The sequence below is a fragment of the Herpailurus yagouaroundi genome, unplaced genomic scaffold, assembly GCF_014898765.1.
Source record: "Herpailurus yagouaroundi ecotype Mexico unplaced genomic scaffold, PumYag 187, whole genome shotgun sequence".
NCBI classification, from domain to species: domain Eukaryota; kingdom Metazoa; phylum Chordata; class Mammalia; order Carnivora; family Felidae; genus Herpailurus; species Herpailurus yagouaroundi.
The window spans coordinates 12,180,448-12,203,786 of NW_024412418.1; the positions used below are offsets into that span (position 1 = coordinate 12,180,448).

The 23,339-nt window shown below is 37.8% G+C and overlaps 1 protein-coding gene across 4 annotated transcripts in view; it reads left to right on the plus strand.

Annotated features, from left to right (window-relative positions):
* The window catches only part of LRRC4C (leucine rich repeat containing 4C), a 1,211,302-nt gene that overhangs the window by 493,049 nt on the left and 694,914 nt on the right, over positions 1–23,339 (plus strand). For all 4 annotated transcript variants that reach the window (XM_040495407.1, XM_040495403.1, XM_040495404.1 and 1 more), the window contains one exon: positions 8,345–8,430. The gene's annotated coding sequence lies outside the window, so the exon portion shown is untranslated. The remainder of the gene's footprint in view (positions 1–8,344; positions 8,431–23,339) is intronic.

Consider the following 23,339-nt stretch of genomic DNA (forward strand, 5'->3'; position numbering starts at 1 on the left):
ATATATAATATATAATATATAATATATAATATATAATATATAATATATTATATATATATAAAAATAGTCTATTTATAGTTGAATTTTCTTTTCACATAAAATTACATTGGCAATCTAACTCTGAAATACTATGTCATTGCTTGATACTAGCCAATTCTACTATTTATGTCACTCCATTTTTCACACTTGGGATCTGTTTGAATTTTTTTTTTTTCATGTGTGATCTCTTAAATATGGTTTGTGCTGCTCTTGTACCAGGGATGATAATAATAAACATCATTTACTAAGTTTATCTTATATGCACCAACAAGTATGTGTTAAATGTTACTATCCCCATTTTTCAAATAATATACTAAGGATCTAAGAAGTAAAATAACTTGGAAGGCTACCACACAACCAAGAACTAGATTATCAATGCTTTGAACACAGATCTGCCTGATTTTTTTGGATTATCTAATCTGAGTTGTTTACTGCTTTGACTATAAGGATTGAACATCAATCTATTGAATATTTTAAAATATTAAGAGCATGCAAGCTCTTCTAAAAGCCTTGAAGTTTATTCTAGAACCAATACAGAGTCCCTTGGGTTTCAGTGCAGAGGAAAATAATACAATTAGATATGTGCTTAAGTAATACGTGGAAAGTCGATTGTGTGAAAGATGTAAAGGGTGTTAGATAAAACTAGAAAAAAGGGGGGCACCTGGGTGGTTCAGTTGGTTTAAGCGTCAAACTCTTGATTTCAGCTCAGGTCACGATCTTACTGTTTGGGGAATTGAGCCCCACATCGGGCTCTGTACTGATAGTGTGGAGCCTCCTCGGGGTTCTTTCTCTCCCTCTCTGTCAGCCCCTTCCGTGCTCCTGCTCTTGCTCTCTCTCAAAATAAATAAACTTAAAAAAAAAAGCCAGAGAAAGTGATACCTGAAAACTAGTTGTTGACAAGTCTAAGTAGGAAGGCATTTGGGTCTGATCCAAGAAAGTAGGCAATGGTATGGACAGACAGGGAAGATTAGAGAAACTCTTCTAAACTCAAATGAACTGTGCAACAACAAGTGAACTGTGGGCCTTTGGTCGAACCGTTTAGCCATCCTGCACTCGTTTGCTCCTCTGTATAATGCAGATAATAAAATCTATTTCAAAGTGTTATCATGAGCTTTAAATAATAGTATATTAGTATGTACTTATATGGTGCACACTATGAGTCTATGTACTTTATAAGTACTTATACTCACAGCTTCAATAGTTAAGTACTATTATCAGTTTTATAGATGAGGAAACTAAGGCACATTGATGAAAAGGACAAAGTGATGGAGCCATGGCAATGTAAGATTAAAATAATAGGATGAATTATGTATCTGATGCATAGTCTGTGCTTTATAAATGCCTGTAATTAACCACCTGGAATAATGTCCTTGAGAGGTAGAACCAAATAGGACTCATGTCTGTAACAGAGTAATCTAGCACTTGGTGTGAACTAAACTGATTGGATCCTCATGGACACAGTGCAGGCTTTGTTCTTGGTGCTGGGAATACAGTGGTGAACTAAACAAGCTCCAGCCTTCATGACATTTTTTTTTCTTGTTGGAGCAGATGTTCTGATGACTAGGTGATTGAGTGAAGGAAGCAGAGTTGGAAAACTAGTTCTAAATTATTTTCTGCAACACATTTTTTTCTGGAAACATTTGCTCAAAAACTGCCATGGAAAGAAGTCTCTGCAACCTCTAGTGCATTTTCAGTGAGGTCTAGGGGAGGAAATTTGTCTCCGATTTTTTCTCAAGCTCTTTCCATTTTCATAGAGGTAACTTTCAACTCTGGACTGTTACAGGTCTAGTGCTTGCTACAAACTAGCTTCTTATTTTCTGGTAAACCCTCAGCTCTTTTTTTTTTTTAATTTTTTTTTTTTTAATGTTTATTTATTTTTGAGACAGAGAGAGACAGAGCGTGAATGGGGGAGGGTCAGAGAGAGGGAGACACAGAATCCGAAACAGGCTCCAGGCTCTGAGCTGTCAGCACAGAGCCCGACGCGGGGCTCGAACTCACGGAGTGTGAGATCGTGACCTGAGCCGAAGTCGGCCGCTTAACCGACTGAGCCACCCAGGCGCCCCAACCCTCAGCTCTTAATAATAGTGCCTAAAACAGTGAGCACTGTTAATGTGTGTTGAATGAATGGGATGAGTGAATGAATAAATAATGGATTTTTTTTTTCATTTTGTAGGGCATTCATTCCTTACATATAGTAAGATGATTTCTCAGGAAAAATGGGATATTTAAGAATTATTAACTGACATAAGTGCTAGAATTTACTGTTGTGCAGAGAAGATATAACAATTTGAAAGTGGTTTTTTAGAGCCATTTGTAACAAGCATTGAGAAGATAATTTTGGCTACATTTATGTAAGCACCAAAACCATGGCATCTCTTTGGATTTCAGAATTGTCATAATGCCATCTTTTTTTTGTTGTTGTTGTTCAATTAAATCTCACTTTCAAAATTCATATCATAGACACTTTTTGAAAACATTAATGTTCAATATTTTACTATTTGGATGATATTCTTTCCATTTGCCCCAACCCTATGTGGCCACATACCCACTCACCTTCAGTAGAGTTATAGAATTTCATCAGTTCCAGATCGTGTCTTAAAACATGCATTTGTAAGACACAGTCGTTATATTGTATCATTTTCTAGTTGGAGAAATGCTTGGAATTCATACAAGTAAATATTTCTTTCCACACAAGTGTAAAGATACAAAAACTGAAGGAGCAGTTAACTCCTTTGTACCTCAGTTTCCTTGAGTCTATTTTACTTAGATTATATTTTTGAGAATGCCATGTTTACCTGCCTCAAACTAACCATTGGCAATTTTAAACCAATCTTATACAACACAGAATGAAAATCAACCGTGTAATGAACTTACCCTAATATTGAGCATATTGTATTTGTTCATCATATGGTACCTACAGCTGTGATTTGATTGTAATGATGATGATTATACAAAATACATCCTTGTTTTGGGACAGGTGTATTCAGAGATTGTCCCTTAGTTTGTTGTCAAGTATAGTGAATTATCTATAGGATTACCTCACCCTTCTCTTGGAACTTCTTCCTGTGACAGTTCAGAATCATTGTAGTGTTCTCATCCAAATGAATAGAGGTCAGAAGAGATTAAGTTTGCTTTTGTTGTGTTTTGTTTTGTTTGTTCGTTTTGTTTTCCCTTGCCAGAATAGCTGTTTATCAGAAAGAAGCCAACTGTCAGAACTAGAGGAGGACCCAGGCCTTGGCATTCATCTTCTTCCCTTTCTACCAGTGCATGATCAGTACTGAGAGAACATTCTCAAGTGATTCTTTGAAGTGACTCATGCAGTGTCAAGGAGACTGGCATTTGTCATAACTATTTTATTGGCTATTGGTGAATCATACAGTGAATTCTGCTATTACTCCAATATTACAACAAATCAGTTGAGAGAAGCAATTACAAAGAAGAGTGAATCACTCTTGAGAATGCTTCTCAGATAAATACCATCAAATAACCAGGTCTTAAAGAATGTTACTATAGTATCAGTGACTCTGTTTTTAAACTCCTGATTAGGCTTCCAGATACTCACTAAACTTTCTCAAGTGTAAAAGTGACTGGCTTTGGGGAACTCTGCGCTATTGACTCCAGATGTTATATTACTGGGATGGCAAAATGATGACAGTAGTTAACAATATATTTTTAAATTTTTTTAATGTTTATTCATTTTTGAGAGAGAGAGAGAGAGAGAAGGAGAGGGGGAAGGAGAGGGAGAGGGAGAGAGGGAGAGAGGGAGAAAGGGAGAGAGAAAATGGGAGGGCAAAGAAAGAGAGAGACACAGAATCCAAAGTAGGCTCCAGGCTCTGAGGTATCAGCACAGAGCCCAACGCCGGGCTCCAACTCTCATAAGCTGTGAGATCATGACCTGAGCCAAAGTCAGATGCTTAACCGACTGAGCCCCTCAGTTGCCCTAATAGTTAACAATATTGAAGTGTGTGTTAGAAAGTTGCTAAAAGAGTAAATTTTAAAGTTACTCATCACAGGGAAAAAATTGTAACAACATGAGGTGGTGGATGTTAACTAAACTTTTTTGAGATAATTAGGCATATTGTGGCAATATATATAAACTTACATAATGTTATATGTTAATTATATCTCAATAAAACTGGGAAAGTAATTTTTAATTAATATTTTTTTTTCTAAACAAGCAAAAAAAGCAGAAACAGACCGATAGACACAGAGGACAAACTGGTGGTTGCCAGAGGGGAGGGAGGAGAGTGGGTGGGTGGGCAAAATGGGTGAAGGAGACTGGGAGGTACAGGCTTTAGTTATGGAATAAATCATAGGGATGAAAGGTACAGCATAGGGAAGATAGTCAATGTTGTAGGGTGACAGATGGCAGCTACACTTGTGGTGAGCATAGGATAATGTACAGAATTGTCAAATCACTGTGTCGAACACCTGAAACTAATGTAACATCATGTGTCAACTACAATTAAAAAAAAAATCAGTCCTCTGTGTCACAGAACTGACTAGGCTGGCACCTGTTTCATAACTTACCAGCTGTATTGTTGTATAAATTACTTAATCTCTCTCTGCCTGTTTTCCCATTTTTAATGGGGATAATTATCGTAGCAAACTCATGGATTATTTGAGAATTAGATGAATTAATACAGATAATCACTTAGAGCAGTATCTGATCTATATATAACAAGTGCTCCAAACTGTCAGATATTATTGATATCATTATTAATTTTATTATTAGAATATGACATATTTTCCCAGCTCTATAAATCAGGCAAATATAAATTGCTTATTTTTAGATGTTAATAATAGTTATTATGGTAGAAAATGGCCTATTTTAAGATCCAAAAACCCAACGTCGGTACTGAGTTCACCATAAATTAACTTTATGAACTATATCAGATCTCTGAAAAATCACGGAAAAACATGTTTGTGTCAATTGGAATGTAATATACAATTGATATCAGGATTGAAGTAAGACTCCACTATTTTGCATATTCAGGTTGTAATGTCCTATTTAGTGCCTTTTGATACTCAGATTACATTTTTTACTGATTGTTTCATTTTATTTACTCAGCTCCCTTGGGCAAGTGACTGAGTTGATGTGCTTACGTTAGTTGTATTGCTGAAGATCTGGGACTGATGAAGTTACACAACCAAAACATGGTGAAATAGAAACTGGACCTTAGGTTTTCTTATGTCAAAAGAATAAACCCTTTAACAAACACAGTTAAGCCCTGACCATGTACCAGCCCTAATTCAAGGCACTAGAAGCATAGCAGTACATAAAATCAATGAAAATTCTTGCCTTCGGGGAGTTTACATGCTTTTAATGGAAAAAGAAGAATGATTTTTAAAAATCTATATGTGAAAGACATAGTTGACTAGATGGAATAAGTAAAGAAAAATTAAGGTAAGAACAGGGATAGGCAGTACCAGATGCAGGGGGTCCTTCCTTTAAGTAGGACAAACAGAGAAGCTTCACTGAAAAAAAAAGAAATTGAAGGACTCCCAGTGGAGGTTTGTAAGAGGTACAGCTGGACCAGCAGAAAGAATATTACTTGAAGAGGGAACAGCAGAAGCAAAGCCCAGAGGATGAAACGTACCTGGAATTTTTGAGGAAAGCCAGGAGACCACTGTGTTGTGAGCACAGTGAACGAGACATCTGAGAGCTAACATAGGACCAGAGCATGTAGGATTTTGCTAACCCTTTTATTGTTTTTGGCTTTTATTAGAATAAGATGGAAGCTACTGGAAGACTTTGAGAAGAGAAGAGGCTTAATCCGATTTATCTTTTAATAGAATCATCCTGGCTGCTATTTTGAGAGTAGACAAAAGGAAGGGATAGAATAAAATAAGAAGACTCCATTGCAAAAAACTTAAAACAACACATAGTGGCTTAGACCACTGTTTTAGAAGTGTGGATGGGGAAAAGTAGTCCTATTTCAGACACATTTGGGATATCTTTTGAACTTAGCACCGATGAGATCTGTTAACATACTTGATATGAGGTATGAGGGAAAGAGTGGCGGCAAGGTGAATCCAAATGTGTAGGCTTGTGGGGGGAAATAAAGGTAGGATGGAGGTGCCCTTACCTGAGGGAAAAAAAATTAGGAGGAGAAAATTGAAGTTTAGTTTTAGATATGCTAATTTTAAATCACCTATGAGCACTCTAAGTGGGTCTATCAAGTAAACAGTTGATTTAAGTATGGCTCTCATGCAGAAGTATAGACTAAAATAGACATTTGGCAATCCTGGGTGTAAGGATGATATTTAAAATCATAAGCTTGGAATAGAACTTGAAGGGAGGGAGTCTAATAGAAAATAAGGGATGTTCAAGATGTAAGCCATGGTGTACTATATTATTACAAGGCTGGAAAAATAAGGAGAAACCCTCAACGTAGACTAAGAAAATGACCAATTAGGGAAGGAAGACTGGAGAGAATGATATTCTGGAAGCCAAGTGCAAACAGTATTTTAATTGAAAAGAAATATCAGATGGAGATGGTGTAAAGTCCTGACTGTAGCATTACTAAAATGTCTGATTTACACCACAATAAAGTAAGAAGCAATTATCCATTATATTTGAGTGTCCATTATGTGCGCAGGGCAGATGGTGATTAAGGGGAAACCAACCAAACAACCAAACAATTTCCACAGATAAAACATTCTTCCTGCCTCTGAGCTTTAAAGGCAGGAAGAGAGAATTACAAACACTGGTTGTAAGTCTCATAATAGATGACAAGAAACACTCTGTGGGAATATAGATAAGACAGAGATTAAATTTGATAGGCAGTTTCAGGGGGAAAAGGTCATATTTGAGCTGGGTATTAAAGAATGACTGTTATTTCTTTGGGTAGGAAATAGGAAATAGGAATGGACAAATAATAATGACATTCCAGGCAGATAAGATTGCGTAAGCAATGCCACAAGGGCATGAAAAGGCAGAGCATGTTCAGGAATGAGTAATAAATTCATTTGACTAAAATAGAGGGTCCAAAGAATGAAGGGAATGAATAGGTAGATATACTTTTTTGCCTTTATGGAAAATCTTACTCAACAGTTCAGTAGAAAGAAAAGTTTGATAAAGGGAGATATTTATCCAAAACTAAATATTATTATTACTATAATTTTTTATTTTATGTTTTTAAGTGTATTTGTTTATTTTGAGAGAGAAAGAGAGAGAGGGAGAGAGAAAGAGAATGACCAGCGTGGGGCAGAGAGAGAGGGAGAGAGAGAATCCCATGCAGGCTTTGCCCTGACAGTGTGAAATCCTATGCAGAGCTCTATCTCGAATACTGTGAGATCATGACCTGAGCCAACCTGAGCTGAAATTGAGAGTTGGTTGCTTATCCGACTGAGACATCCAGGTGCCCCTGATTACTATCATTTTTCAAAAAAGCCTTTTATAGTCTACCAAAAGTCTGTCAACCTAAAAAATAAAATAGTTATTTTACTAGCAAGATGAGATTATTCAGGACTAGCAGAGAAATTGCGATTCAGGACAAGCAAATTATGGTGAACTACAGACAAGTCTGGAGAGACAATGGGACTATCAGCTTTAATTAGCCTTTAGGAGGATGGGAAGGATTGTTTGGAACAAAAGTTCATTAGAGAGGAAGAAGTTTGAACTTGTAGTGGGTTCTCATTGGCTGCAGGTAGTGGTTTAGTATGTTGTTGCTGAGGGGGGAAGAGAACTTTCTTCTTTTTCTTAAAAGCAGGAGATAAAATTCCCATGTGAAAAATTTCCTCTCTTCTCAAAATAACTTTCATCCTCCTATTTTTTTGCTGATTATGCAGGGCACAGGGAGTGGCACACACTAGAGAGCTCCCCACCAGGACTTCCCATCTCCATGTTAAATGAGGGTCCTTTTGTGGTGCCTGGGTGGCTCAGTTGGATAAGCATCTGACTTTGGCTCAGGTCATGATCTCACGGTTTATGGTTTTGAGCCCCACATTGGGATCTGTGCTGACAGCTCTGAGTCTGGAACCTGCTTTGGATTCTGTGTCCCCTTCTCTCTCTGCCCCTCCCCCGCTTGCGTGCGCGCGCGCGCGCGCGCGCTCTCTCTCTCTCTCTCAAAAATAAACAAACATTAAAAATAAAAAGACTGTAAATGAGGGTCCTTTTATTTATTCTTACAAACCTCAAGTCCAATATGTTGTAACATTAATACCTTCTTGGAAAATACATAGAAATATAAATTCTTCCCTGTAAGTTATTCTATTAGGTAGATTTTAATTCAAATAATGTTGCTTGGGCTATTTTCTAACTTAAGTGTAATGTTGTGTTTTAATTTTATCTCTTTCCTAGAAATGGTTCTCCGTATTGCAAGGCTGCAAGATCACACAGAAAGAGTGGGACCAAATAAACTGGAACATCTGACACACTGAATGAATGTGAGTACAACATTAACAGCTTTTAAAAAGTGAGAAAGAAAAATTATCTTGTGACTTAAAGTGGCTTGGAGTCGATTGTGACTGAATGTGGATAACTGCTGGATCCTTGGGATGGGTGAGCTCTCCCTGGGGACGGTGGGGTTTGTGTGTGCACCTGTGACTGGACTTGATTTCTCTTCAAAGCACACACATTGAATTTTTGTCTGGAATCACTTTGTCTCTCATATCTGCTCTGCTGCCAGTAAATCTTTGAAAGCCTGCTTTTTGACCGCAGCTGTAATGTATTTCCACCTACTCTGCTCTCAGACTCCTACTCAACCCCCTATTTGCCCTTCTTTTATCTTTCTGTCAGTGTGGTCCCCCGACACCATGATTAGTTTGTTTTTTTGTTTTGTTCCCCTCCCTGAACCTGAAGTCAGCCAATTGTACTGGGGGTTCTCTCTTATCTTTCTGTTCTCTCCCAATCTTATCCCATGTTACACATACTTTGACAGTTGCCAGGGTGATATTTATTTGTGTAGTTATTTGAATATTTTATGTATTCATTTTATGTATTTTATTTGAATATTTTATGTATTTTATGTATTAGATCTAATGCCCCATGCAGGCAGGGATCGTGCCTGTTTGCAGCAACATCCTAGATACTCAACATTTCCATGCTGCCTGACCCAGCCTGGTCCTGAGTAGGATTTGACCACTTCACGTGTTCCCACACTTCCATAATTGTTCAAAATATCTGTTCTTCTGAAACTCATATCTTTCCTAGACTTGCTCAGTTTCACATAAAAAAGCCTCTTGCTTTCTCGTAAAGATAAAGCTATCCAATGTGAACATCACTAAGTTTTTCTTCACTGTACCTTAAAATATCTGTTTCTATCCTTACCGTATTTCTTGTTTCCCAATGTAACCTCCTACATTAGATTTTAATCCTAATGCTTTACCTGTGTTATCAACATTATTAAATCAGCTATTCCTCCCAGATTTGCATCTCTCCATTTTCCTGGTTCCTTCCACACAGACAAAAACCAACCATGCTTATGTTTCCCTTATCATGAAAAGATTCAACCATCTAAAACCAAATCAAACAAACCTCTTCCATCTCACTGTTCTCAGTTTTTCCCTCTAATCTAGCTCCTTTTATCCATTCAAACTTCTGTAAACAATGGCTGTTCTTTGCCCATCTGTGGTAAATTCCACAAGAGAAGGGGCTGCTTTTACTGTGTTGTGCAGCATATTTCTAGTATCTCGCACAATATCTAAAATGGTCAGAACTCAAGAATTAAGTGAATTAATTTTAGCTACCGTTTCACTTCCTACACTGGACCTGAGTGTTAAAATTTTGCTTTCGGGGTGGGGGGTGGCCCTGGGTGGCTCAGTCAGTTAAGCCTCCAACTCTTGATCTTGGCTCAGGTCATGATCTCATGGCTCATGAGTTCCAACCCCGCATTGGGCTCTGCACTGACTGTGTGGAGACTGCTTCGGTTTCAGTCTTCTCTCTCTCTCTCTCTCTCTCTCTTTCTCTCTCTCTCTCTCTCTCAAAAAACAAAACAAAAAACTTAAAAATTGTGCTCCTAAGCACTGCTTAAATTACCCTCACCATAATAGTCCCCTTCTTTGTCATTCAATCCCTGGTCACATGCAAATACTTCTCTTATACACCATATCAAAATCTATCTTAGTGACTGTTAACTGTCTATGCCTCATCACTTCATCAGAGTCTCAGGAGGTCAGGACAAATAATTTGGTTATTTGTTTGGCCCCTGGGTCTCCTAACAAAAGGCTTGCCAGTCATTAATTATTAATGAGTTGAATTAACACTTTAACCCCTAAACAATCCTTTAACATTGTTCTGTTCACATTTAGTATTACATTTAATAAAATACTTTGACCCTGAAATAATAAAAGCATGAAATCGGATAGCCTTTTAAAAACCATTTCAAATCATTAAAATAAAAATTTTTTAAAAACATGCAGAATGAATCATATATGTGCTTTGTATTGATGATCCCTGTATTTAAATAATTGAAATTATCCATATGTATGGTATGCACACATCTGCACACACATATACACATGAAAAGTATGGTTGTGACCACTTGATAAAAGAATAGCCATTGATCACATTATTTCTAAGAAAATAAAATCTTTTTCTGGGTCTTTTGAATTCACCCAGTAAATGCCCACAGGAGAACATAGAAAATCCTTAAGAAACTGTGTGAGGCATCTGAGCAAAGGCTTAGGAATTACTCCACGCTCACCTTCTCTGTGTTTTCATGTTTGCCTTTCCAAAATAGGTTCTCGTGGTTTTCCCTGTTTACTTCTCTTCTTCCTCTAACTTAAGTGGCTTAGCAGCCTGAGTTGAGTATATTTGTCCCAGGTCTAATCTTCCAAGACTCCCTTTTGGAATACTATTCCCAGTTTTACCTATAAACTGTATGCAGTGAAATGGATGGATTAAGCTTTCTCCGCCATACACCTTGCTCAGGCCTTAGGAGACCTTACAGTCTGTGGAAAGGCATCAGGCAAAACCAACGTGATTGTTTGCTAGCTTGTGGGCTAAATAATTTATTGTTTAATTAACTTTTCTGTTTTCTCATTAGTTGTAACTTTATACGAAGAGAAAAAGTTATTTAAGAAAAGTATGGTGGATTTAATTTGTCTTTCCCCCAGCAAAAAGTCTTGAATGTGGCGTATGTGCAATTAAAATTTGATTTCTATTGCTTGTGTGGTGCTCACTCATATGATCACTGTTTTTCATAGGAGTGTCTGCAAAATCTACATAATTCCCAAGGAAATAACAGTTTAAAAATCTAAAATCTTTCACAATTAAAGGAAGTCCATAAAGACTTATTGATAATCACTTAATTTGGGAGGTGTCTCAGTTTCTAATTCTGGGACATGAATGGCTGTAAGGTCTATGCCTCTTCTGTAACTCTTTGGCATATGTGCTGGGCTAATCCCTGCAACCCTGTATGTATAGGATACATCACAGAAACTAACAAAGAATGACCTCCATTTATTCCCCGGCATCCATTTAGTTGTTCACTTGAGTATTCTTTGCTCATTTAATGCTGCCCTCTGCTCTGGAGGCTGACCTATAAAAGCTAGATCAATGGATTGTAGCTCCTTTGGCCGAAGGAGAGCACCAACAAGAGATAATAAAAAGGAAAAGTAAGGAGTACCTGGTGGCTCAGTCAGTTAAGCGTCCAACTCTTGATTTGGGCTTAGGTCATAATCTCATGATGGTGAAATCAAATGTGGAGCCTGCTTAAGTTTCTCTTTCTCTCTTCCTCTGCCTCTTCCCTCCTCATGCTCACTTCCATGGTCTGTCTCTTTCTCTCTCTCTCTCTAAAAAGAAAAAAAAAGGAAAAGTGAGATTAGGGGATTCACTCCCTTTCTGCATGTTTATCTAAGATAGCTGGATCCTTCAACCATAGATCTTCTATGGGTGAAACATGTGGACACTGTCTACATGAACGTCTCTCCCAACCTACTCCCTTCTGACCTAGTGGTATTAGTAGGTCAATTTGTCTTACTGCCTCAGAGCCCTGCACCCCAGTTCCTCTACACTCTGATTACCTCTTTGTAAATAGCCACCTTTAAAATATATTCTCCACAGGGGCACCTCGGTGGCTCAGTCAGTTGAACGCCCTACTTTGGCTCATGTCATGATCTTGTAGTTCATGGTTCAAGCCCTGCATCAGGCTCTGTGCTGACAGCTCAGAGCCTGGAGCCTGCTTCGGATTCTGTGTCTCCTCTCTCTGCCCTTCCCCTACTCTCTCTCTCTCTCTCTCTCTCTCAAAAATAAATTAACATTAAAACAAAAAACTTTAAAATATATTCTCCACAAATCATCTTAATCTGAACGTGCCAGATATTTCCTACCAGGGCTCTGATATAATGTCTGTCTTTTGAGATTAATTACTGTCATATCGACTATGCAAAATTATAATAGTAGGGAGCAACAAAGTAAGCATAAATATTTAGCTAATAGGCATGAACTACATGTTCATACAAAAAGAAGTCTTGGGAAAATACTGTATTAGCAATGTTCGTCATTTCATTCTATACATTTGGATTGACTCCTGAAACACATTGTGAACTGATTATTAGACGATGGTACCATTTCCTGTGTACTTTCCCCCCGTCCCCCACAGATGGATAAGCATTGAATTTCGACCGAATTTATCAGGGTTACAAGTCAAACTTTCACCCATTTCATTTTTCCTTTTAGAAGGTGTTGGAAGGTAATTGACTGATACAGCCACTAGTTGAGCTCTTTTAGACCTTGATAAAGCCATCAGTTTGGTGTGGGTGCCCCTATTTAAAAAGAAAAACAGGGGCGCCTGGGTGGCGCAGTCGGTTAAGCGTCCGACTTCAGCCAGGTCACGATCTCGCGGTCCGTGAGTTCGAGCCCCGCGTCAGGCTCTGGGCTGATGGCTCGGAGCCTGGAGCCTATTTCCGATTCTGTGTCTCCCTCTCTCTCTGTCCCTCCCCCATTCATGCTCTGTCTCTCTCTGTCCCAAAAATAAAATAAACGTTGAAAAAAAAAATTAAAAAAAAAAAAAAAAAGAAAAACAAAAGTCTTAGCTATCTTCGAGTTGTTGGCAATCAACAAGTCAGAGATTTTCTTTTTTTTTTAATCATTGGCTTTTTAGTTTTTTGTATTTAAAAAATTTTTAATGTTTATTTTTTGAGAGACAGAGAGCGTGATCGGGGGAGGGGCAGAGAGAGAGGGAGGCACAGAATCTGAAGCAGGCTGCAGGCTGTGAGCTGTCAGCACAGAGCCCCTTGCGGGGTTGGAACTCGTGGACTGGGAGATCATGACCTGAGCCCACCTTGGATGCTTAACCTACTGAGCTGCCCAGGCGCCCCTTACTTTTTGTGTTTTTAAAGAGGAGATGTCTCAAAGCAACAGAATTGGATCTTTTGCAGCTGAGAAGAACTCAGATGAGAAATAGGCCCTTTTATTCAAATACACAAATTACCCTCTGAACATTTTTTAATATTCGTCTTATAGGAGAGAGGCAGTTCTTGATATGAAACTTAGTACTGTATATAATCACCCACCAAAATATTTCCACAGCATTTGAGTGTTTGAAATTTAGTTCTGCTTTGAAATTATAAAAGAGATTATAGATCTGTTATGGAGAGTCTGAGAAATTGAGAGAAAAAAAGTTCATAACTCTAAACTAGGAATATTATAACTTGTACATTTACATAAATTTTTTATATAGTTTTAATCTTAGTGTACTAACAATACTTGCATTATCTGAATTTCTATACAGTTTTATAATAATTTTAGATATCTTTAAGAAACTTATCACAGATTAAGTGTTCATTAAGAGCTTTTATTTAATGAAACAGATACTTAGTGCATTTATAAAAAGAAAGACTGCTTCCATGATAATGGAATTCTCTGATATGCACCTACTTCCGTATTGTGAATTAGCAAGTTCCCCACGTTTTAAGATATACATCTTGTTTTCAAAAATTTCCAGTTTTAAAACTGCAATACATCTTATAATAGTGTAAAATAGTTTACTTTTCCACATGTTTTTTTTTTGCTACATTAGATAGCAAGAAGTTTGTGATATATTAATATTTTAATTTCTGAGATTACAAGACATTGGTGAGTGAGTGTGAGTGTGTGTGTGTGAGTGAGTGTGTGTATGTGTGTGTGTGAGGTCAGACGTGGCAGTGAATGCTGATAGAGTATACCTCATCACGTGCCGTCTATTTTAGAAAGTAAGTCATTCTTATTTTAAACCATAAAAATTGCTACAGAAACCCCATAAAATTTAGATAGTGAAGTAAAAAGGGAAAATGGTTAATTTCACTGCTTGAGTTACAGGGTTTACAAAATTTTCTTACTGCATTTTTCTCTCAAACTTTTAAATGTTTGAAGTCATGTATGTTTTAGGTCTACTTATAAAGAAAAAAAAGTGTTTACCTTGATTCCTTAGGGAGCAGTATTAAAAAGAAATGAAAAGATTTCCCTCTCTTGGAGAGAACATCTTTTTCTTAACAACAACAAAAACTGAGTACCTACCGGTCTAACACACATACCTCTCCTCCCAGAAACTTGGGAGAAATCAAGTTGTGTGTGGAACACCAGAGAGCACTATAATGTGTCCAAAGGATGCCTCTGAGTACTGCCCGCTGCAGGCAAAAGCATCAGTTAGTTATAATAGAAGTTACATTTTAATTAATATGCCCTTTTCTTTTGATCCACTTTTTTTTTTTTTCAACGTTTATTTATTTTTGGGACAGAGAGAGACAGAGCATGAACGGGCGAGGGGCAGAGAGAGAGGGAGACACAGAATCGGAAACAGGCTCCAGGCTCTGAGCCATCAGCCCAGAGCCCGACGCGGGGCTCGAACTCATGGACCGGGAGATCGTGACCTGGCTGAAGTCGGACGCTTAACCGACTGCGCCACCCAGGCGCCCCTTGATCCACTTTTAAAAATGTTTTAATGTTTATTTTTGAGAGAGAGAGAAAAAGAGAGAGAGAGACAGAGAGAGAGAGGGAGTGGGGGAGGGGCAGAGAGAGGGGGAGACACAGAATCTAAAGCAGGAACCATGCTCTGAGCTGTCAGCTCAGAGCCCAATGTGGGACTCGAACTCAGGAACCGTGAGATCATGACCTGAGCCAAAGTCAGACACTTAACCTACTGAACCACCCATGTGCCCCGCTATGGATCTATTTTTTACTCTATTAAGAGACATTAATAACATGTTAGGAAAAATCACCCACCAAATGAGAATTTCCAAGGAGAAAAAGGCTGGGATCCATTCATTTCTAATTCACCATGTACAGAATTGACATATATACTTTGTATTCTTGATACTCTTGAAAGAACCTAGCATTTCTCTGTGTACTCAAGATCCCTTTGCTGGCAACCTAAAAAAAAAAAAAAAATAGTCTGTGTTTTTTATTGGTGATGCAAATTTGATCAGCTATCAAGAAATACGCATTTTCAAACCTCTGATAAGGGCCTGATTTCGATGATATTCTTTAGTTGCCAGTGCCTGATGTATTGTGGATATAAACTAAGTTTTAATTGTATCCAAACTTGCTCATTTTATTTACTGATTTTATTTCCTACACTAGCAATGCACAGTGATTTAAAAAAAATGAGTATATATAGAAGACTTTTAAGTTCCTTAATACTCAGGATAATCCCTTGCTAAACAAAACCTCCGTTATCACTGATTCATGTTCACTCAGGCATTTGTATCCAGCTTTATATTGTTACAAACAGGGCTGGAATAAACATGATCATAACTTTGGGTGCTATCGTTTACTATTTTAGTAGAATCAGTTCCTCCAAATAAAATATTGGAGTAACAAACACACATAATGTGAGTATTTTACATTCTTGTTAAAATCTCGAAAGTTTTTATCAGGAATTTAGGAGAATGATTCAGTATTTTTTAAATATTAAATAATCTGAGGAATGCTGTCTTAGTCCATTTAGCCTAAAGGCCAGAGTTGGATGGCTTTATCAACAAACATGTATTTTTCAGTTCTGGAGGCTGGGAAGTCCAAGATCAAGGATCCAGCAGATTCAGTGTCTGGTGGAGGACCCCTTCCTGGTCCTTAGACATTTGTCTTCTCTCTGTGTCCTTACATGGCTTACGGTGCCAGGAAGCTCATTGGGGGCTTACTCTTTTAAGGACACTAATCCCACTCATGAGGGCTTCACCCTCATGACCTAATTAGGCACCCCCCCACACACACAAAACCAGTTCCAAATACTATTACAATGGAGATTAGGTTTCAACATATGAATTTTGGGGATGGAAGCACCAGCATTTATTCTATAGCAGATGACATTGCTGTTCTATTATTTTTCTTTCTCTTTATCATTAATAAGCATTAATATTTTTCATACATTTCTTATCTATTTTTGTTTGTCCCTTTATTAGTTACCCATTTCTGTTCTCATCTGGGTCACGTTTACAGAGGACAAACTAAGAGGAGAGAACATAATGTATAATATAGAGGTCATAGGGAAGAAGCAAAGGTGGTGTTTTCCCCAGTAAGCATCACTGCCTGCTGGAAAGTAATCTCTCCCCCTGGAGACTTGTGATGAATTTGGCAGTTGTACTGAATGCTAAAGCAAACATGCAGTTTAGCAAAACTCTAGTCTAACTGGTTTTGGCATTTATGTTGATTAGAGGGAAAAAAAGTTAGACTATGACTTTCTTTTTTTAACCACCTGTTAGCAGGTGGTATGAGTACTGTTAAAGGTAAAGGTTAGGATCCTTTTCCATTAAAGTAAGTGCCCAAAGGAAATCGGAAACATGTATTGACTATCTACAGTGTTTTAGGTAGTGGACTAAGAATTTAGTGGTGTTATATTTTGTTGTCAGTAGACTTGTAAATTTTCAGCATCCATTTTATTCATCTTCATTCTTCCAATGAATAGAATAATGCCTGGCATATCGTAGAAATTCAATAGATACATAAGTGTCTCCAATGTATAGATAATAAAAACCAATTATCAGAGAGACTGAATAATTTCTAACATGGTCACACAGCTGGGAAGGATTCAATATCACTTTGTCCAGATGGAAACTCTGTGCTCTAAATATGTCATATAATATCTCTTCCTGACTTTCCTCCTGTTATACATTTTTTTTTGCAAGATAGGCTAAATTATACTATGAAACAAATTACCCAATGCTATAAGTGGCTTAAAACAGGGAGGATTCCTTTTGTGCATACTGGGCACAAATATGGGTTAACACAGGACTCTGCTCCTCATTTTCTCTCCAGAATCCACGGTGAGGTAGTTGATACTCCCTGGACCATTTATGGTTACCAAGGCTAAGGAACAAAGAGTTTGGGGAATTTTGTCTTGGTTTGTTAAAGTTCCATCCAGAAATGGCATCTGCTCACATCTGGTCAAAGGAAGTAATTTAATTTCTGGAGTGTCATGAAACTTCATGGAGCCTTGAGGGTGGGAGAGTGCAATTGGGTGGGCCCAGGGAAATTATAAAGATACATATAAGTGAAAGAGGAGATCAGGAAAAGCACATCAGAGAAAGAGGTGAAAAGATGGTGCACAGGAGAAAAACAAAAAGCTGAAAAGTTGTGGACAGCACCTCCTTCTTGTCACCAAATACCCAGATGTCTCTGTGATGGTTAATTTTATGTGCCAACTGGACTGGACCACAATACCTAGATATATGATCAAATATTATTCTGGATGTTTTTGTGAAGGTTATTTTCAGTTGAGATTGACATTTAAATCCTTGTACATTGAATAAAGCCTTTTACCCTCCATAATGTGGTTGGGACTCATCTAACCAGTCAAAGTCTGAACAGAACAAATACTTGACTTCCCCTTAGCAGGAAGGAATTCTGACTGCATTCTGTGTTTGTACTGGAACTGCAACTCTTGAATCTCCAACCTTCTCTCCCCTTTTCTCTCCGCCCCCCCCCCCTCGCCTCTCTGTCTCTACACACACACACTCACACACACCCATGCACAAGCAGAGCAAATTCTTCATTTAAAAGAAATCATTTCTGAATAGGTAAAAGATAATATCCACAGGCATTAGTCCAACATCTATCAGGCAGTGAAATCTTCAGACAGATAAAAATACCAAGGTTAACACAGAGAAGGATAAAATGTATATAGTCCAATAGGACCACAAATACATACATACACACATACATACTACATACCCTGTTGATTTTATTTCTCTGAAGAACCCTGATACAGACTTATTTCCATGCACAGGACATCTATTCCCCCTATAAGACACACTCAGAGGAGGCATACAGTTGCCGTGTCCAGCTCAGAGTCTCAGACCCTGAAAGAGACCCTCTAGTTTCTTAATTGGGTCTGGCATGGAACTTCTTAGCCTGGATATCTGTGAACCAAAAGGAAAATTGTGTGTTCCTCTTAAAGCTGATAGATAATAATCAAATATGGATGAGAATAAACACTTCCTGAGGATTAGGTATGTTTTCTAGTAAGGTGTAATTCTGGTCTATTGGAGGGTTTGGAGGGGTTGGGTCCTCTGTTTATGGAGTCCCAGTCCTTATTGTTTTAGTTTATCCTTTTGGGAGACTCTTTTTTTGGGGGGGGGGGTGGAGAATACACTCTCTTAGGAAAGATGAGCAGCTTTTTTAACTTACCTTCTGCCCAAGGATCTTGTTAAAATTTTAAACATTTAGAACGTTTTTCCCCAAAACTTGGTTGACTCCCTATCTGTTTGACTCTGGTAGATTCCATGTGCTGTTAGCCTACTCTAGTGGTATTTTTTTAGGTCGTATTTCCTAGTTTTTGCTGTATTTCTTTAGTTTCTGGTTCCAATTCTTTGTCTTTCTAGGTTGACTTATAGGCACCTAGGGAGATTCTTTTAGGTTTCATTGGGAGAACCACTCCCTCTGCCTCTTATTCTCTGGCAAATGTGTCTAATTGAAGTGAATTACATAACAGCTGAATCCTTACTCTGAGACGCCTTAATTGCTTCAGGGCTTTTAACAATGGGTGTGATGGTCACACTTTTGATTACTACAGTTTGAGTTTTACTGGACTTTGCCTCTGAAAGTATTGTTTTATATTTCATTCTGCAAGTCCCTGAATTCATGGACTGTCTTTATTCTATTTAATTACTAATTACATGCTGGTTAATTATTTTCTGAGCTCATCTCTTTCTTTCCTAGCGCTTTGCCAAACACAGACAACACAAAAAATTAACATTGTACATTCTAATTTTGCCCTAGAGATATAAGTTTATTATTTCTGTGGAATGGTTCCCAAATTAGAAGAGATGACATCTTCACCAAACGCTTTGCCATTACATAAGACAGGTTACCATTTTCTTACTATAACACTTTACTCATTATTTACATCTCTTTTTTTTTTTAATTTTTTTTTTCAACGTTTATTTATTTTTGGGATAGAGAGAGACAGAGCATGAACGGGGGAGGGGCAGAGAGAGAGGGAGACACAGAATTGGAAACAGGCTCCAGGCTCTGAGCCATCAGCCCAGAGCCCGACGCGGGGCTCGAACTCACGGACCGCGAGATCGTGACCTGGCTGAAGTCACGCTTCAGCTTAACCGACTGTGCCACCCAGGCGCCCCTATTTACATCTCTTAAACAAAGTTCACACATTTTAGGTCTGGATGTGGCAGCATCCTACTTTTAGGTTTCAAGTTCTTTATAAATCTGAATAGAATGGTTTGGTAAAAACAACTGGCTAGGATAACAAAGGATTATTTTTTTCACTTACACTGTATATCCATGGTAGTCTGCACTGTTCTATGTCATTCTTGCTCGTGGCTGAAGGCTGAGGGAAGTTTCATTTTTCTACTTTCATGGTTGCTGAAGAATATAAACAGGAATGTGGAAATTGCACACCGACTCTCAAATCCTCCACCCAAAAGTGACATGTGCCCTTTCTCCTGATGTGTTATTGAATAAAGCCATGTATGTGGCCTCACTTAACTCAAAGAGAGAAAACTGCAATCCTGGCATATGTCTGGAAGGAAAACTAGAAATACTGAGTAAATAATATCAATGGTTGCTGTATTCTTGTACTCAAGCCTCCTTTATTTTTGAGAATACCAGACTCTAATCTCCAAAGAGGCAACATCATTTTTCTCCTGAAAATTAATGAACTTGAGAAATTGAATTTATGAAATTGAATTTTCTTAATAATTAATGAACTGCCAGGAATTGTCCTAAGGCACTAGCAATAAAGACCACATTCAGGACCTTTGTTATCCGTTGGCTACTTTATTCTTCCTCTCTTGCAAACATATTCAAATGAGTTCTAAACACTGATCACACAACTCTACAAAACTAGTAGCTGTGGTTACAGAAATAGCTTATTCACTGTTAAGGCAGATGAGAAAAGTCAGTCATTTTCTGGGAGACAAATACATTTTCCGGGAAACAAATACACGGTTTAATAGGTTTTCATTAAAATGATATTCATTATCTCCCCAAATCTGACAACTTGTATGATGTGGTGTTGGGTGTGGGGGGAAAAAAAGAAAAAGAGAAGAAAGGAATGAAAAGACATGGAGAAAAAAACAAAAGAGGTTATTATTGTTCTTAAGTTTTGAAACACGTATATCTACTTTTTTTTCTTCTGAACTAAGAATACAATTACTTTGCAATATAATATACAAAACCAGTCTGCAAAGTATCTGATGACCGAGAGTATTCCTAAAGTTTGAACTTGTTTTCCCTAAGGAGATGTTGTGCCATTTGTCCTTAGGAAGCATGAAAGAGTGAGAGTACATAGGTTTGCATGGAGTAGCACAAAACAGTGGAGTCTAAGAATGCAATTGTGGCTTATAAAGAATCTATAACTTATTGAACTCTATCCCCTTCAGAGCATTGGTACTAATTTACAGGGATCCAGTCTGCATTAGTCATTTCATTGCTGAGGTAGCAAATTAGCACATATTTAGTGGCTTAAAATAACCAAGTGGGTATCTTATAATTCTGTATGATTGAAGTCTGACACGGGTCTCACTCAGCCAAAAACTAGGGTGTTAGGAAATGCATTTCATCTGTCCTGGAGGCTCTAGAGGAGGGTCTGTTTCCTTGCTAATTAAAATTAAGTTCCTTAAAGTTGTAGGGCTGAGATCCCTGTTTCCTTGCTCTCTGTCAGATGAAGTTCATTCTCAGCATCTGGAGGCCATTCACATTCCTTAGCTCATGACTTCCCCCATCTTTAAAGCTAGCAGTGGAAGAGTTAGTCTTCTCCTCTCCCATATCTCTCCAACCCATTCTGTCTTTCTCTTCTGTTCCAAGGCCTCATTTTATTAGTTTGGGCCTCCATGGATAATCCAGGATAATCTCGCCTCAAAATCCTTAACTTTAATCATATCTTCAGAACACCTTTTGCCATATAATGTGACATAAACACGATTCTGGAAATTAGGACATAGACATTTAGGGGAGGGGACACATTAGTCTGTCCACCACAAAGGTCTAAGTGTGATATTCATGTGTGGGCTTCTCTGAGATAAAGGAGTGAATTGATTCATCAGAGTTTCCTGTTAGAAGAAAACATGAGACTAGCCACTCAGAGTTGGAAAAAACAAAATATGGTTTATTCTATCAGCATGGGGAAAATAATCACATGCCTTCTTTACTACAAAAGTACAGAAAATTCATTATGCTTAGCCCAAAACTATTTTCTAGCTGAGGCCCCATAAACCAATGCCTAAAGGAATATATAACCAAGATGCTATCTTATTAGGAATGTTAAAGTGCTTGGAAATAATTATAAAAACAAAATGGTTTCATTTACTATCTTTACTATATTATGATTCTGAATGTATGATCATATCTGCTGAATATGTCCTACAAATATGACTACAAATATGGATGTTTGATTAAACTGAGTGAGGTGGAGTTAATTAACCTGGAGAAGAGAAAAATTAAAGAATATTTGAAACGTGTCTTTATTTTGATAAGGGAGTAGTATAGGAATGATAATTAGAAATGTACCATGATTTCTTGGGTGTTGAAGTGGTTCCAGTGAATGCTTGCTGCCAGGACACTGATTTCTGTTCAGCATAAGGAAAGACTTTCTAATAATCTGAGCAGTCTAAAAATGGATGGAAATACATCATGAGATTGTAACCTTCCTGTCATTAGAGGTCAATTAAGCAGTGGCAGATGAGCCCTTAGCAGGGATATTATGGATAGATTTCAAGCACTAAAGAGATGGATTATATGCAATTTTTAGTAATGTAACCCTGGTTTCCTAATCAATTTTCCAATTCTTAGTCAGATGATATTTTTTTCTAGCTTTTCACGTTTCGTGAAAATGTAAATATTAAATCCTAAGTTGTTTAATTTTTTTTTAACGTTTATTTATTTTTGAGACAGAGAGAGACAGAGCATGAACAGGGGAGGGGCGGAGAGAGAGGGAGACACAGAATCGGAAGCAGGCTCCAGGCTCTGAGCGGTCAGCACAGAGCCTAACGGACAGTGAGATTATGACCTAAACTGAGGCCAGGCACCTAACCTACTGGGCCACCCAGGCACCCTGGAAATGAACACTTACAATATTTGCCTACGTAGCCTCTTTACTAGTCATCTTCACATTTATCTGAAGCACTTCCTTAGAAAACTCCTAAAGAAAATGATTTTACACTAATATCTCAAAGTACCAAAAGGTTTTTTTGAAATGAACTTAAAATTTTCAAATAGTTCTAAATTTACAGAAAAGTTGCAGAAAATACAGAGCGGGTTCCCTTAGATCCTATGATCAGTATCCCTGTTAAGATCTTACATATGATACATTTGTTACAACTTTCTGACTCTGCATTTCTGTGACTGAAACTGACTAGTGCAACTTGGAGAAAGCCAGCACATGGGGCCCAGCTATTCCCTCTCTGTGGGCTTGTGAATTAACAGCTAACTTCCAAGAATCCTAAACTTTAATGAAGAAGTGAGAGTCCTGTGATTCAGAAATAAACCCCAAAGCAGCTGGAGATAGTTACCATTTTTATTTTGGACATATATTCTGGTAGACACATAGATATGGTGAAACACAATCAATTTCCCACTTTTCTTTGTAATAAAAGTAATTTAGGTAATGAGGAGGAATATTCCTGCTGAAGACAAGCAATTCCTTCTGTTGGGTTTAACTCACCACTGAGATGCCACAATGTGGCAAATCTGGATGAAAAAGAGACCTGTTCTGTAGTCTCACCTACCTCTGCCACCATTTAACATTTGGGGAAGCCACTTCATTTCTCTGAAACTCAGTTTCCCTGTCACGCCCAAAGAGTTTCTGACAATGCTAATGGCAAATCTGTTTAAGCCAGTCTCTTCTTGATATTAAAAGGTTAATAGAAGCAGAAAATGTGAGTTAAGAAGTCAAGATTCATGCAGAAATGGATCTGTAGGGAGG